At 38.4% G+C, this 14,890-nt stretch overlaps 1 pseudogene; it reads right to left on the reverse strand.

The window, feature by feature from the left end:
- Positions 1 to 13,092: 13,092 nt before the first annotated feature.
- On the reverse strand, positions 13,093 to 14,252 carry LOC129518307 (nucleophosmin-like; annotated as a pseudogene).
- Positions 14,253 to 14,890: the final 638 nt, after the last annotated feature.

A 14,890-nucleotide genomic window follows, 5' to 3' on the forward strand; every position in this document is an offset into this window, starting at 1 on the left:
AGAGATGCTCAACTGCTGAGCCACCCAGGCATCCCTTTCTTGGTCTTTATTACTGGAAATTTCAGCCACCCTTTGCAGACATTCTATGCATTATTTTCCCCCTCCCCCTGGTCACTCTCACGCCATTCCATAAAATGGGCCATCTTCCTTTCTTATCTCTAATTCTAGTTTCTCTGAGAGTCTGAGTTAATCTTTCATGTCTCTTTATATTAAACTACCTTGGAGACTCTGTTCTTGTCTATACTTAAAATTTACATATATGGCAAAAAGCCTTCTATATCCTCTCCTTTGACACCTATAGCTTAATCCCATTGCTAACTTCTCTGCTTTGCTGTTGCAGTGCTAGCAAAACATGCCAGCTAAATCTTGTTTTCCTGTTGTTCATTGTCTATTAATATTGTGTCATAAGGCAGACTAGGTACATTTTAGGGCAAGAACTATGCCACATCCTTCTTTTCTTTCTTCTTTCCTTTCTTAATAACGCCCAAGGCATTTTCTACCATATTTCAATGAGGTTCAGTGAATAAATGCACTGCCAAAAGTAGACAGTGTCTAATGAAAAACAAAGCATCAGTATTAATTAATGCCAAAAGTAGACAGTGTCTAATGAAAAACAAAGCATCAGTATTAGTTAATGGTCCTGGGCAGCCCAGGTGGCTCAGCGGTTTAGTGCCACCTTTAGCCCAGGGTGTGATCCTGGAGACCGGAGATGGATTCCCATGTTGGGCTCCCTGCATGGAGTCTGCTTTTCTCTCTGCCTGCCCCCCCCCTCTCTCTCATAAATAAATAAATAAATGAAATATTTAAAAAGTTAATGGTCCTAAATGAGCCCCTTATATTATTTATTCACATTACTAAGATTAGGAAGGAAGAATTAAGTGGCAGATCTCTATACAATGACCCCTTCTTGCCTTTGTTTTGATAGGGCTGCTTCCTATTATGTTTTTTTTCCCCACAATTGAGACATTAAAGATATATATATATATATATATATATATATATATATATATAATAAAGATATATATATCTTTGACTTATAAAAGTACTATAAGAATACCAAACCAAGTTGAGAAAATAAAGAAATAAGAAAATATAATCCACAGGTAAAATGTCTTCTTAAATATTTTTCTTTCTTTAGTGTTTTGAAATTAGGATGTATTACTCTGATGATCTAGGATAAAAACAATCTTCCTAACATATCTTATATACAGTATTCTGCTCTGGCTTTTATTTGCCAGTTACAAAAATCATTTAAAATTATTATTACCTGAAAAAATTTGTTTGTAATGATAAATTAAAATAATACCAAATTGCAACAAATAAAAAATAAAATTATCTTCCCTGGTTATATTAAATGCATAATACATTTAGGCTTCTAAACTATAAAGATTTTATTTGTTTAAAAATAAAAGGGAGACAAATAGAATCCAATAACAGCAATATATATTTCCTCACAAAAATTTTGTCTATTTAATGATAACATTCACTTACGGTTTTTATTAATCAGTCAGAAAATCCCATATGCAAAAGCAGAATATAGCTTCATCACAAAGTTTGTGAAAGGAACCATAGAACCTATAAATGTTTTGTGTGTGTTTTCGGTAAATGTTACTTGGGTAAAATGCAATTGTGAAGTGAATTGATTCTAATCACAATTGTTTTCTGTGAATGAAGTCCCCAACAAAACTCAATCAGTATTCAAAGACTTTTAAAGGATTAAATTCCATCTGTGGTTGAAGATCAAATTTTAGAGTGCTGGTAGATATTAGTTTTTGACTCTGAGTATCTTAAAGAATAATTAAGTCATATTTTGAAAAGCCTATCCCTTTAATATACAAAGATTTAGTATCTCTGCAAGCAAATATCTAGTGTGTAGTGGGCTTATAACTTACCAGTGAGAACTAAAAACATGTGTAGGAAAAAATGGGCTATAAAATGGTTAAACTTCTCTCTCCAGGAAAAAATAGACTAGCCAAATGATCAGTTTTCATTCCTTTCAGAAACAAACACAACACATCTCTAACTTCATTAGTTACCTAGGGGGACATGGGAAAATGTGTGTGTGTGTGTGTGTGTGTGTGTGTGTGTGTGTGTGTGTGTGTGTATGAAACATCTTTGCTTTTTGGGTTGTGGCCCTTATGCTAAACTTATCCCCTGGGTTTTCTTATATGGGTCATGCCATAAAAATATCCATTTCAGGGCTTGTCAGGTCAGAATCTCTGAGAGAGCCATTATACTGCCTATGTATCTTTTGTCCTTGTCAAATTATGATGTTTTCATTCATTCTCCTTGTATAGATCAAGGAGAGAATTGTTAAGTGTGGCTAAAGTTACAGATTGTGTTGTACCAACTACCAAACTTGAATTTATCACAAAGGTATTCTGTAATGGCCTGGCACTAGGTCAAAGCTGTTTTCAGTAAATTGATTGATGTTACTCAGTGTGTCTCCTGCAGCAAGACAGACAGCATCAGGCAGGAGACTTCAGGAAGGCTAAAACCTTCTCAGACAATAGTGATATTTAAAGTGTGGCTTTATCCCCTGTATACATTGCACTATGTTGGTAGACATGAGAATGGAAGAGAAAGAGAAGATTGGACTATTGGTTCAGGAATGGCTTTTTACTCTTTCCTTCATACTTTTTATCTCAAAACATGAGAAATCTGGCTTTGGGGGATTGTGCCCCTGTATTTTATGACACCGCAGAGCAGCAGTTGCACAGTCCTGTGTTCAAACAAGTCCTGGATATATATCTATTTCTTTGTCATGGATTATTTAACAGTCGCTGGAATGATTTTACATATCCTTTAAGTTAACAAGCAGTACCAAAAAGAAAAAAAAAACCTTTGAGGCTGCATTTAGAAATTCTTTAGTGTCAACTAGCACTGGGGACATTTGGTACTTCTTTCATTTCTTGCTGTGATGTCCTGTTACCACAAAGACCACAGGCTTAAACTGTTTCCCTTCAACTGTATAAGGGAAAAAAATCATTTGAACGTTTCATATATTTTAGGAAGAGTTTAAATAATAGGGTCAAATTTTTCAAATTTGTACATGTCACTTGCTCCTCATCCATGCTTTTCTCTAGCGTCAGTTTTGTTCTCCTTTAGTACTTGTCAGTTAATTGTGAATATTTGCAGCAGGATTAGAGAAAATGGTTCTTCTACTTCTTTTTTTCTTTTTACTACACCTGAGATGAATGAAAAAAAATCTCTTTAAACCATATATGATATTGTGTGTTTAATTTCCACTCTTTTCAACTTATCAGGAGGTGAAGACATTTCCAAAACTTAGGTCTCCTTATTTCTTGCAGCATTACTTTTCTTGAAAGCCCATTTTATTTTTAGCCAAAACTTCCTTTGACAAACTGGGACTGAGTCTTGCCAGTCCTTAGACGTTAGTCCTTATCACTCTCTTTTCCACTACCCAGAATTACCAAACACACATGCACACACACACCCCAAGGTAATTTCATCTTCTGTGCCTACTGATTATCCCCTTTCTTCATATAGTCTGTTTTATTCCCACCATTAGACCTACCCCATCTTATGGAACCCTTTCTCGGTACTCACATCAAACCTCAAATCTTTTGTCATCAACTCTGTGAACTTTGATCTATTTGCCCCTAAATAATCTCTCCCTTGTCTGAACTCTGAATTTATTGTCTGTAGCATAGCTCGGAGTATTAAACAATATCCTTGCTTTATTTTGTGTAGCTGCTGATCTTCCCCTCAATTCCTTACACTTCTTTTCTAGTTCCCAATGAATCTAATCCAATGGTTTGGATTTAGTTTTTCAATACTAAGTAACATCTTTAAAGATCGATTCTTGCATATTTTGCAACCTTTCTTTAGAACATTTTTGTCACCATGAATGAACGACAGTTCCTCATCATGGCTGTGGAGCGTTGCACAGAATTTCAGCTAGAACATAAATAAATGCCCTGCTCTAGTCTGGCATCACTGGGAAGTCCTACTTGCAGGTGAGCAAGAAGCAGAGTCTCTCTAAGTTAACTTATTACTTGAATATCTCTGAGGATATTAATGATGAAAAGGAGTGGCCAGAGGAAAGACTTTTCCCTTCTCAATTGCAGCAGTGTGACTAAGTGACTTCTGGTAGATCAAATAGACTATTTTGGGGATTCCTGCTCACCCATCTCCTCTGTGTTTTCAGAGCTGCTGTAGAGCTGTTAGAACAGTGAACTGATGCTTTTTGACTTGCCAAACAGTGGGAGCTTTCTATTTAAATAGTTATCCCTTAGAAGAGCTATATTAGGGAGCTCAAAGGGAAGGATTTAAGGGCCCACACAGAGTAGAGAGGCAGCAGATCAGCCACCTACTGGGCCCTTGTTCCTTCGAATGCTTCAAACTACATATTTGTAAGGCTGATGGCCTCTTGCTCACCGAACTGTATGCTCCTCACCTGCCTTTTTGTGTTTAGCAAACACATGGGAAGGGCAACTCTTCACTGCTTTGTACTTGTCTCTCATTGTTCTAGATAAGCAACACCACACAGCCAAGTGGGCAGAGATCCAGGTGTACTGCTGGCACCCAGGGGATATGATCATAGGAAAAGATCCTTTAGGGGAAGGAGATCCAGATTTAACACGTGGTTATTTTCCATGTGACAAATATTAAAATGTCAGTAGACCAAGAAACCAAAGAAAGCAATCAGAATATCTGTTTTACACCAAGAATCCATATAAATGCTTTCTCATGCCTTTATTGAGAGGATTCATTCAAATTCTAACTAGTCAGACTAGCAAATTTATTACTTTGATAAGGGAATCAACTCCATCAGGTGAAGAAATTGGGATTATTTCTCATGCTTTTAAGCACATAAGAACTTTATTACAACCAGAGATCATTCATGCTCTACCATTGCTGTTATAGTTTATTGTTCCTGTGACCACACCATGGAAAACAGTCCTATACCAGGGAAGATACAGAAAATATGAGTTATAGGTGGGAGACTCACCACCCTGCCAGATAAAGGTCTTTTTCTAAGTCTCATTGAAACCTAGCATTCAGAAGTAGGCCAGAAAATAGGCCTACCTTTTCATTCAGACATCCCTTTTTATATTATCATTAAACATCTCCTAGGAGGCAGCTAGTCCTATTGTGGGCTGACAGATTATTCCACTCCATTTTTTTTGTTATACATACACTCTTATGAATTATTTTAAATATAAAAGATAGAAAAATAAGAAAATATTTCAATATTAAGACTGAACAAATGTTATATGTTGTTGAATCTTCTCCACTTTCTTTTCTTTTTTTTTTTTGAGGAAATGAAAGTTAAAGGTATAGCTAAAGCCCTCCTTTTCAGCCCCTCTCTTTACCACTTGATTTCTTACATACTTTTTATGTATGAGTTTATAATCCTTTCAGAAGCTAATTTATTCCTCAACTCCAGGACCATCTCCTGACTTCCTTAGGTACTCTGCATTTCAGAACAGTACTAACCATAACAGGTGTCCTCCTTAATCTGGTCTCACTGGTATGAAAATACTTTCCTTTTTGAGAAGGACACTTCAGGTTGCCTATTCCGAAGGACAGTGATCTCTAGCCTAACAGCTCTGAAGTGTGGAGAAGCCGTTTATGTGCTGCCTAAAACCATACACAACTGTCCTTCAGACCTTAGTATTTTGGTCTTAAGAGGCCCTGATCAGTAATGATCATTTTGCACTACACCTGTTTTGTTTTGTTTTGTTTTTGGTTTGTTTTTAGTACTTTGCCATCAATACCTTGATTAACTTTTCTCATCTCTTGCTTATGGATTTACAGAATAATTTAATAAAATGAAGTAAGGTAGATTGATCACAGGTTTAAGATCACACTTCAGAGTATCCCTACTTTATAATGGATGCTTATACTCTTCCCACTCCCTGGGATACATCCTGTTCCCTTAGCTTTGTGTCTCCCCAGATCAAAATATAGAGCAAAGGTGAAGAAGTAGAAGTTGGCAGCTATGTGGTTTGGGTATTGAATTGTTCCCACATCAAAAGATTTATGAACTGTGCATTTTAAACAGTTCTCGGTTCATGACTCTCTTTAACTAAATTGAAAAAGCAGATGGGGAGGGTGAGGAAAATGTTAAGGAAAATGGCCTTGACTGTTCAATCTAGTGTTAAAGGTAAAAAGTTTAAGTCGGGTAGGCTTAAGGCTTATACTCTTAAATGATGAAAACCTCAATTTTAAAGGACAAAATGAGAGGGTAGGAAGTAAATCCAAGGTGGCAGGTTTACCAAGTCTACTTTGCTGCTCACTAACACAGCTCTTCTGAGAGATAGCAATTTAAATAGAAAGCTCTCACTGCTTGGGAAGCAAAAACATTAAGACATTGCTTTAACAGCTTCACAGAATCTGCCATTTCATCCTGAATACAGTGCTAAGAAATGAGCAGTAATCTCTGGGGAGGGAACGGGGGCCCATAGCCAACACCTATGCTCAAGTCTGTGCTTTTTACACTTTTAGTTTCCATTTTCGTTAATCAGTATTTACCAGGTGACAGTCACAGCTTCTGTGGTTTTTGTTTTCTAAAGATCTTTGTGTTGTTGGTACTTCAGACTTTCAATCATTTCCCTGCCTATTTCTATGCTATTTCCTTTTTCTTTTATGAACAAGCACATCAAGTGTACCTGATTTCTAGGGTCAGTTGCACATTGGAAAATTGGGATTTGTTATTGAATCTTGGCATTTAAAAAGAATACTCTGGCACTCCCTTACTTTACTGGATTGTATCATTTCTTTTGTTGCCTCCTTTTAAGCAACACTCTTTCAAACAACTGTCATTTATAGGTTATCTCATGCTGTGGAACAAACCACCACAAAATGTAATGGACAAAACAACGGGCTCACTAGTCTGGGCAGTTCTTCTGTTTGTGCTAGTTGAAACTGATCTCTCTGGCGCTTGAGCATGTGTCATGGTCAGGTTACAGGTTGCATGGCAGCTGGCTAATCTAGGATGGTTTCACTCTCATGTCTGGGAGTTGGCTGGGTCACATGTCTGTCATAACTCAGCAGGCTGGACTTATCTTCCCCATGGTCACAAGGTCCTGAGAAAGAACAAAAATGAGCATGTGAGGTCTCTGAATCTCAGAACTGGCATATTGTGAATTCCACTGCAATCTATTGGTCGAAATGTTTACAAGGTCAGTCCAGATTTGAAGGGAGGGGATATAGACTCTTTCTCCTTAGGGAGAGGAATAGCAAAATCACATTGTGAGAGGTATGGATACGGAAAAAGGCTAAGAATTATGTTTTTCCCCCCACCTGCTGCACGTTCTTAGCTTTTCCCATGATATAGCCATGTCAAGGAATTTTCTTTCTTGGAGCAGCTATTTTGATCTACAAGGAATATTGATCCATCACACTCATGAAGAAAATTATAACACAGAAGGATTATTTAGGTATCATAGGTGTTCTCGAGAGTGAGGAACACTGAAGCCTTCAGCAGATGAGCCCATTCATTCTTAAGTGAAGCATTTTTACTCCCCCAAGAAACAGCCATAGTTCTGTTTTCATCAGATTAAAGCAATGCCAGGTCAGATGCATGAAATTGCATGAAGAATGCATTTGTTTATTCTGTATCACATATGGACACAATCAATACCTTGATATGGATCATATAGAGCCTCTGAATTCACCTCTACACAAACAGATCTCTGGTTGATGAGGTTTTTTTTTAATTTTTATTTATTTATGAGAGTCACAGAGAGAGAGAGAGAGAGAGAGAGAGAGAGAGAGAGAGAGAGAGGCAGAGACACAGGCAGAGGGAGAAGCAGGCTCCATGCACCGGGAGCCCGACGTGGGACTCGATCCCGGGTCTCCAGGATCGCGCCCCGGGCCAAAGGCAGGCGCCAAACCGCTGCGCCACCCAGGGATCCCTAAATGTGGATATTAAATAACAATCTTGTTTTGTAAAATCGAAATGCTTTACATGAGATTACTAAATAGCGCATGATCTTTGAGAGGTTATCTTTCAGAAGACAAATTTAGTGTGTAGCATGAGCACGTGGTTTATTGCACTCTGCATAGCACACTGTGTGGGAGAGTAGCAGATTTAATACTGTGGACAAGGGAAATGTATACAAAGAGAATGTGCCTTTGTTTTTTGGCTTTGCTATAGAAATATAAAGTTTGAGACTTGAAAGAACTTAAGGGATTTCCCAGTCCTGTCCTGCCTGAAACCTCCAATTATGAAGAACACATTGCATTGAAAGAAACCAAATCCATTTCTAAGTGGCTTGTTGACTAGTCAAGACTGGAAGTGTTTGAGCAAAAGCTGATTGACTATGGGGGAGCTTACTGTGTGCCACCATTCTTATCTTCATGAAAGATATGGTATATTAAAGAGATGGACATGTCAATCACAACAAAATATGATACATGCTAAAATATAATAGACACATACATTGGAAACACAGAATAAAGTGGATTTTATTATCCAGTTTAACAGGCAGAACTTAGGGATTGTCCACATAGGTGGAACACTGGAGGTGGTAAAGCTAAAAGATAGTAGTTGCTATCAATTGAAATTTGGAATATCTGATAATTAGGGTTATTGGAAACATGCCAAAACACTCTCTGTGGATCCACAGTTTTCCAAGACTAAAGTCACATCCATTTTCTGAGATCAAATTCCATCCTTGGCCCATTATGGAAACACCACCTGGACCTCAATGAATGACTGCCAAGAAGCCCTTTAACGATAGGCATAGATGGCAAAGAGAGGCTATACATTGGCCAGAGTGCTTCCTCTGCAGTTATCCCAGCCAACGTGTGGCAGGTTTGAAGAGCATGATGAAGTATTATTTTAACATTACACATAAACTTTATTCTCCTCTGTAGCAAATTGCCTCCTAATTTTTTTCAGTTATCTGATGTGTTAAAGATAGACAAAACTCAGTTTGTTAATTCTAGGGAAATTATTGTCACAGCAGGGAGCCGTACCAAGGAAGTCTAAAAAAGCAATGACAACAATACTAGAAACTGGAGGGAGAAAAGTCATAAACTTTTCTCTTTCTTTTCATTGCTGATTTGTAGTCAGTGACAGCTCTGCTCTTTCATTTGTTCTCCCATCCATGCCCCCCATTATTCTTGGTTTTATGTTTCTTTCAATTTCCTCTACCTTTCTTCCCAGATAATATCTATTTCCTTTTCCCAAGCCCTAATTCACCTCATTCTACCATTCTCCTACTGGTGTAGCTAGCTTACACAATCCAATCAGGACGCTTCTGATCAGTTCCTTCCTAGGATTTACTTGATCATCTTCAAGAAGATAATTGTTTAACCTTAGAGATGGGTGAACAAAAGGGCGAAGCAGGCTGTGCACACATTCAAGCCTTTCCTTCATCTTGCATCCTTAGGCTTCCAGATATAACCATCTACACCCCCTCTGCCTTCAACCCCTATAGGCCATCCCGGTTTCCCTTCTTCAGAGTGGCCCTGGGTTGTTCACAAACTGGTCCCAGTACACAGAGGTCAAGGAGAGACCAAAGAAAAAGGTGGACCAGTCCAGATTGATAGCTGGCAAGTTTCATAGGCAAGGGAACTTCCCTACAAGGCTTATCTCAGGTGCTGCAAGATGAATAGATCTCCACATCCCCCTAACTGGTTAGAAGCCTAACTGGTTTCAATCACATATACCATCCAGAGGTCTCAACAACACATTGCTCTCTCAAGGCTGAGTCCTTGAAAATGACTCCAGCTTTGGTAATATAGGCAGAATGTACATTTCAAGGACAAGAGAGGAGTTGAGGAGCCTCTGATGGCCTAGGTACAAGTCCTGGCCTCCTCCAACACCCTGCTCCTGATTGATTGATCCCTCTTTTCTCATTCTTTACCTTTTCCCAATTCAGGTTTCCCATTCTTCTACTGCAACCGATCTATTCTAGGAATTTTAAGGCTGATAAAAATAATTTCTGATTAAATTCATAATAAGCCAGGAGTGAATTATTTCAGATCTTTGGGAGGTACTTTATAAATAGATCTGTTAAAGACAAAGAAATTCTGATTGAAATTATACATGGACATATTATGTGGGGTCATAGGTGCTTCTATGAATTAATTCACAGGTGCTTATTAAATGCCTTCTTTCTACTAATGGTGAGAAATCCAAACATATTCTCTTAGGGAGCTTATAGTTGAGTGGCCAAGATAGGTAATGCCATAGCTTGAATTGACCCATAAGCAAGGCTGCAACAAAAGTTTAGATGCAGGTTTATTTGGGGGAGCAAAAACCCAAGAATCTTCAAGTTGGGGATGCACACAAGTCAAAGAAATAGAAGGAAGGAAGGGTGTGTCATTGAACTGGACTCAGTCCCAGTGGGAGCCTCCTGAGAAACCATCTAGAATGTACCTTGGGCTTGCTGCCTCAGACATCCACTGGCTGTCCCCCATGGGTCACAAGCTGTTCCACCTGTTGTTCACTCATTTGTATTTCCACTCTTTGGAATGGGTCAGTTGGTCCCTGAAATCGTCCCACTAAGTGGTGGTAGAGAATGCAATAAATAAATAGTGCATGTGAAGAAAGGCCCTCCCAGGCCACACCTGCACACAGCTGGTTGCTGCATCAACAGCTAGAATAAAAGGTGAGCCAAAAAGATACACAAAGAGCTCAAGCCATAAGATAAAGTAGAGAAATACACAATTGCAAACTGTGGTAAGTGCTGAAGAGTAAATGGTGTACAACACACTCCAAATAGTGGTACACACCATGGGGTGAAAAACCCCTTCAAACTGTTATGGCTCCTTACATGATCAAATGTTTTTAGTGCTACTAAAGCAAAAGATGTTGAAGATTAAAGCCATTTTTTTTGGTTTACTAGTTAATTATGTGGTTCCTAGATAGATATTGAATACCCCAAATCTTTAGGCTTTTTGCCAGAGTAACTTTTTTTCCAAAAACAAGGCATGTCAAAACACTATTTCGGATAAGGGACTTCTAACTGTCTCAGGCCTAATACCTCCCCAAACTACTATACTAAAGGCCTTATCGGGAGGCCTATGTACCTTTGGAGGCCTATGTACCCTTGGGTTTGTTTCAAGTGGCAAGAGAGGGAGTATAGGTTAGAAGTCAAGAGAAAGTACTCAAAAGGCTGATCTAATATTGGTGCTGCTTATGATATTTACCACTCTGTGCCTTAGTTTACTATTTGTGAAATGGGAATAACATTATTACTTGTCTGCCCAGGGTTGGGTGGGGTGATGATTAAGTAAAGAAACTCAGATAAAAAAAATTCAAAACAATGCTAGGCATATGGTAAGCACTCAGTGAGATAACTATCAAAGGTATTAGTTTGCTAGGGCTGCCCATAACAAAATACTGCAGAATCGGTGACTTACATAATAGAAATTTACTTTCTTGCATTGGAGGTGGGAAATCCAAGATCAAGTGCTGATAGGGTTGGTTTCTCCTGAACCCTTTCTCTTCAGCTTGCAGATGGCTAAGGCATTCTCACTGTGTCCCCAAGTAGCCTTTTCCCTGCACACCCCCGTGATGTCTCTTCCTCTTCTTATAAAGACACAAGTCATATTGCAGTAGGACCCTATTCTTAGGACCTCATTTAATTACCTATTTAAAGGCCCTATCTCCAGAAACAGTCACACTGGGGTTTAGGGCTTTCACACGTGATTTTATGAGGGATGCAATTCAGTCTATAATAGCAAGTGTTGTAATTTTTACAAGAAAATGTCATTCCTTAGAACAAAGTTTTTAAACTTTTTGGTCCTAGGACCCCCTTAATAATCTTTAAAACTACTGAAGACACCAAAGAACTCTTCCTTATGTGGGTTATATCTACCAATCTTATCACATGAAACATTAAAACTGAGAAACTATAAAATATTTATTAATTTGAAAGTACCAATAATACCTCCCATAACAAATAAACATAATTTTCAGAAAAATAATTGCACTTTCCAAACCATACATTGTTCACAATGAAAATGAAGTAGAACCATTTGTGTAACATCTACTAGGCAATTCTTCAGTGGACCAGTTCAAATAATGTTTTTCTGAAATGTCTTGCTGGAGCAGATCTGTTTTACTGCTAAAGAAACTTAGCCTATGTCTTTTTAAAAAAGATTTTATTTATTTATTCGTGAGAGACACAGAGAGAGGCAGAGACACAGGCAGAGGGAGAAGCAGGCTCCACACAGGGAGCCGGATGCGAGACTTGATCCCGGGACCATGCCCTGAGCTGAAGGCAGATGCTCAACCGCTGATCCCCCCAGGCGTCCCAGCCTATGTCTTTTAAGTGAACTTCATCCTAATGTTCAAAAGTTTGGTTGCAGGACGCCTGGGTGGCTCAACGGTTGAGCACCTGCCCCTGGCTCAGGGCGTGATGGGCGGTCTCAGGATCGAGTCCCACTTCGGGCTCCCTACCTGGAGCCTGCTTCTCCCTCTGCCTATGTCTCTGCCTTTCTCTCTCTGTGTCTTTCATGAATAAATAAATAAAACCTTTTTTAAAAAAAGTTTGGTTGCTATTTACAGCTTAGGACTGCTGCATTGAGAAGTTATCCTCCACCGTCATCATGTGAAAGAGACCATCTTTTTACTCTTGTAGATGGTAATTCACTTTTTAATGACCGCATCAAGCCAAGTTTTAGTAGCTAGTAAAAAGTCCCCAACATTTCATTGTTTTCACTAAAAATACTAAGTATTTAAAGATCAACTTTATTATGGAGACTTTTGGTTACAGGTGTGTGAGTTTACATATTCCTCAAGGACAGAAATAAGTCGTGTCTATTGTGTTTTAATTTCCCCAACTCCTGCCAGGTTGAGTTTTACAGAGTTGGTGCTCAACAAATGATTTTAGAATTGAATTTAACAGGAGATACATAAACATTATTTTACATGGTAAAGATTCTGTCCTATTCCAACCTTTCTCATTCTTGAATTCTTTGTTCTGTTTTTCTGTCATTTTTATCCTTTCTATTTTTATCTCATCACTTTTGAAGTCATCTTGTCTCAGTCACTGTGTTTATTATTTTATTTTATTTTATTTTATTTTATTTTATTTTATTTTATTTTATTTTATTTTATTTTGATTCATTCAAATATTTATTGAGCAGCTAGGAAGACACAAAGGCGATTAAAACATGGCCAAAGCGGTAAAGCAAATGCGCAAATCATAGAAAGCAAAGTGTAAAGGGTCACTGAATCACAGCAGTCAAAAGAAAAGTGCTTTAGGAGATCAAGAATGAGATTGCTTCCAGCCTGGAAGGGGGTGTGGGTGGGTGGCAAAACAGGAAAGGGATTTGAGACTTCAGTCTGGATTGTTGATGACAGTCAGTATGGACTATATTTGTCTCTCCTTTTCCTCTCTCCCCAGCTTTGGGTTTATTTTACCAGTAGTGCCCAGGACTGTTCAATTCGCTTTTTCTATACTTGCTTGCATTTTTGCTTTAATGTCTTCTACAGAACTAGGTCCTTTAGGTGTTTTGGGAGTCTTTTCCTGTTTTTTGAAAGATTCTTGACCTTTTGTTCTTGGTGTTGATGGTTTTGAGTCTTTTCCATTCTGGTTTGATTTTTGTACATTTTTGGCTGGAGTATCTCATATAGATTTCTTTACTGGAGCCTTTTCTTCAGCTTCCTCATCATCAAAATCATCATCATCATCATCTTCATCATCGTCGTCATCATCATCATCATCTTCATCATCGTCGTCATCATCATCTTCATCAGCAGCAAGTTTTACTTTTTTCTGTGGAACCTTGCTACCACTTCCAGGGGCAGAACGCTTTCCAGATATACTAAGAAGTTTCACATCCTCTTCTTCTTCATCTTTTGACTCTGCATCTTCCTCTACAGCTACTAAGTGCTGTCCACTAATATGCACAGGACTGGAACCACACTTCAACCGTAAGACCACAGGTGGTGTTATTTCAAAGCCCCCAAGGGACACCGTTGGCTGTACAGACATTTTCAAAGTTGCCAGAGTGACTTTAATTGGACTGCCTTCATAATTCATTGCCTCTGCTTCAACAATGTGCAATTCATCCTTTGCACCAGCTCCCAAACTGACCATTCTTAAAGATAACTGGTGCTCATTTTCATCATTATCCACCTTAAAGTGGTAATCTTTGTCAGCCTTTAGTTCACAACCAAAAAGATAGTTCTGGGGCCGCAGGGGGCTCATGTCCATGTCCATCGAATCTTCCATGGGGCGGTGGCACGCACTTAGGTGGGAGAGAAGGCGGATGGAGACACACGACTACTGTTCCTCAGAATAGCCGCGCAGGACAGAATCACAACAGGGAAAAGCTGTGTTTATTTTTTAATTAATATTTTTGTTCTCAATTTTAAAATTCTTTTTATTGTATTATGGCCTTTCTACTTTTCTCCAGATATTTTCAAATGATTGTTGGGAGACAGTTTTCCATGTGCCTTGACTTTTCTGCATTTCTTGTGAGAAGGTGTGTTGACTGCTTTTTTTCTGAGCTATCTTCTCTGGACTATTTTGGAAGATAGAAATAGTATCTCCCTTTAGAGCAAAGGGCAGACATGCTTATTATCAACTATAAAAGATTTAAGTTCCCTAAGATTAAAGTTCTTTTCTTATAATGTGCCTCACTGCATACATAGATATCATCTGGTCCTCTTCATGTCAGTCTGTAGTAATTAAGGTTTAGGGAACTAGCACAAAATGTGCTACTTCTTTTGCCAAATTTAATAAACCATTCTTTATCTCTAACCTGGGAACCTCATGTCTTCTGTTAGCATCTGTGAAACTGTAGCAGGCTAACTTGTGAGCTTGCAACTATAGTAAAATCTAAGTACCATTGCAGTTCTTGACAATGATTTTGTATGCATATCTGCATATCTGTTGTATATACATATGGATTGAAATTTGCAGATAAATCTTCCGGGTTACTTTTATCCCAT

The sequence above is a fragment of the Nyctereutes procyonoides genome, unplaced genomic scaffold, assembly GCF_905146905.1.
Source record: "Nyctereutes procyonoides isolate TBG_1078 unplaced genomic scaffold, NYPRO_anot_genome, whole genome shotgun sequence".
NCBI classification, from domain to species: Eukaryota; Metazoa; Chordata; class Mammalia; order Carnivora; family Canidae; genus Nyctereutes; species Nyctereutes procyonoides.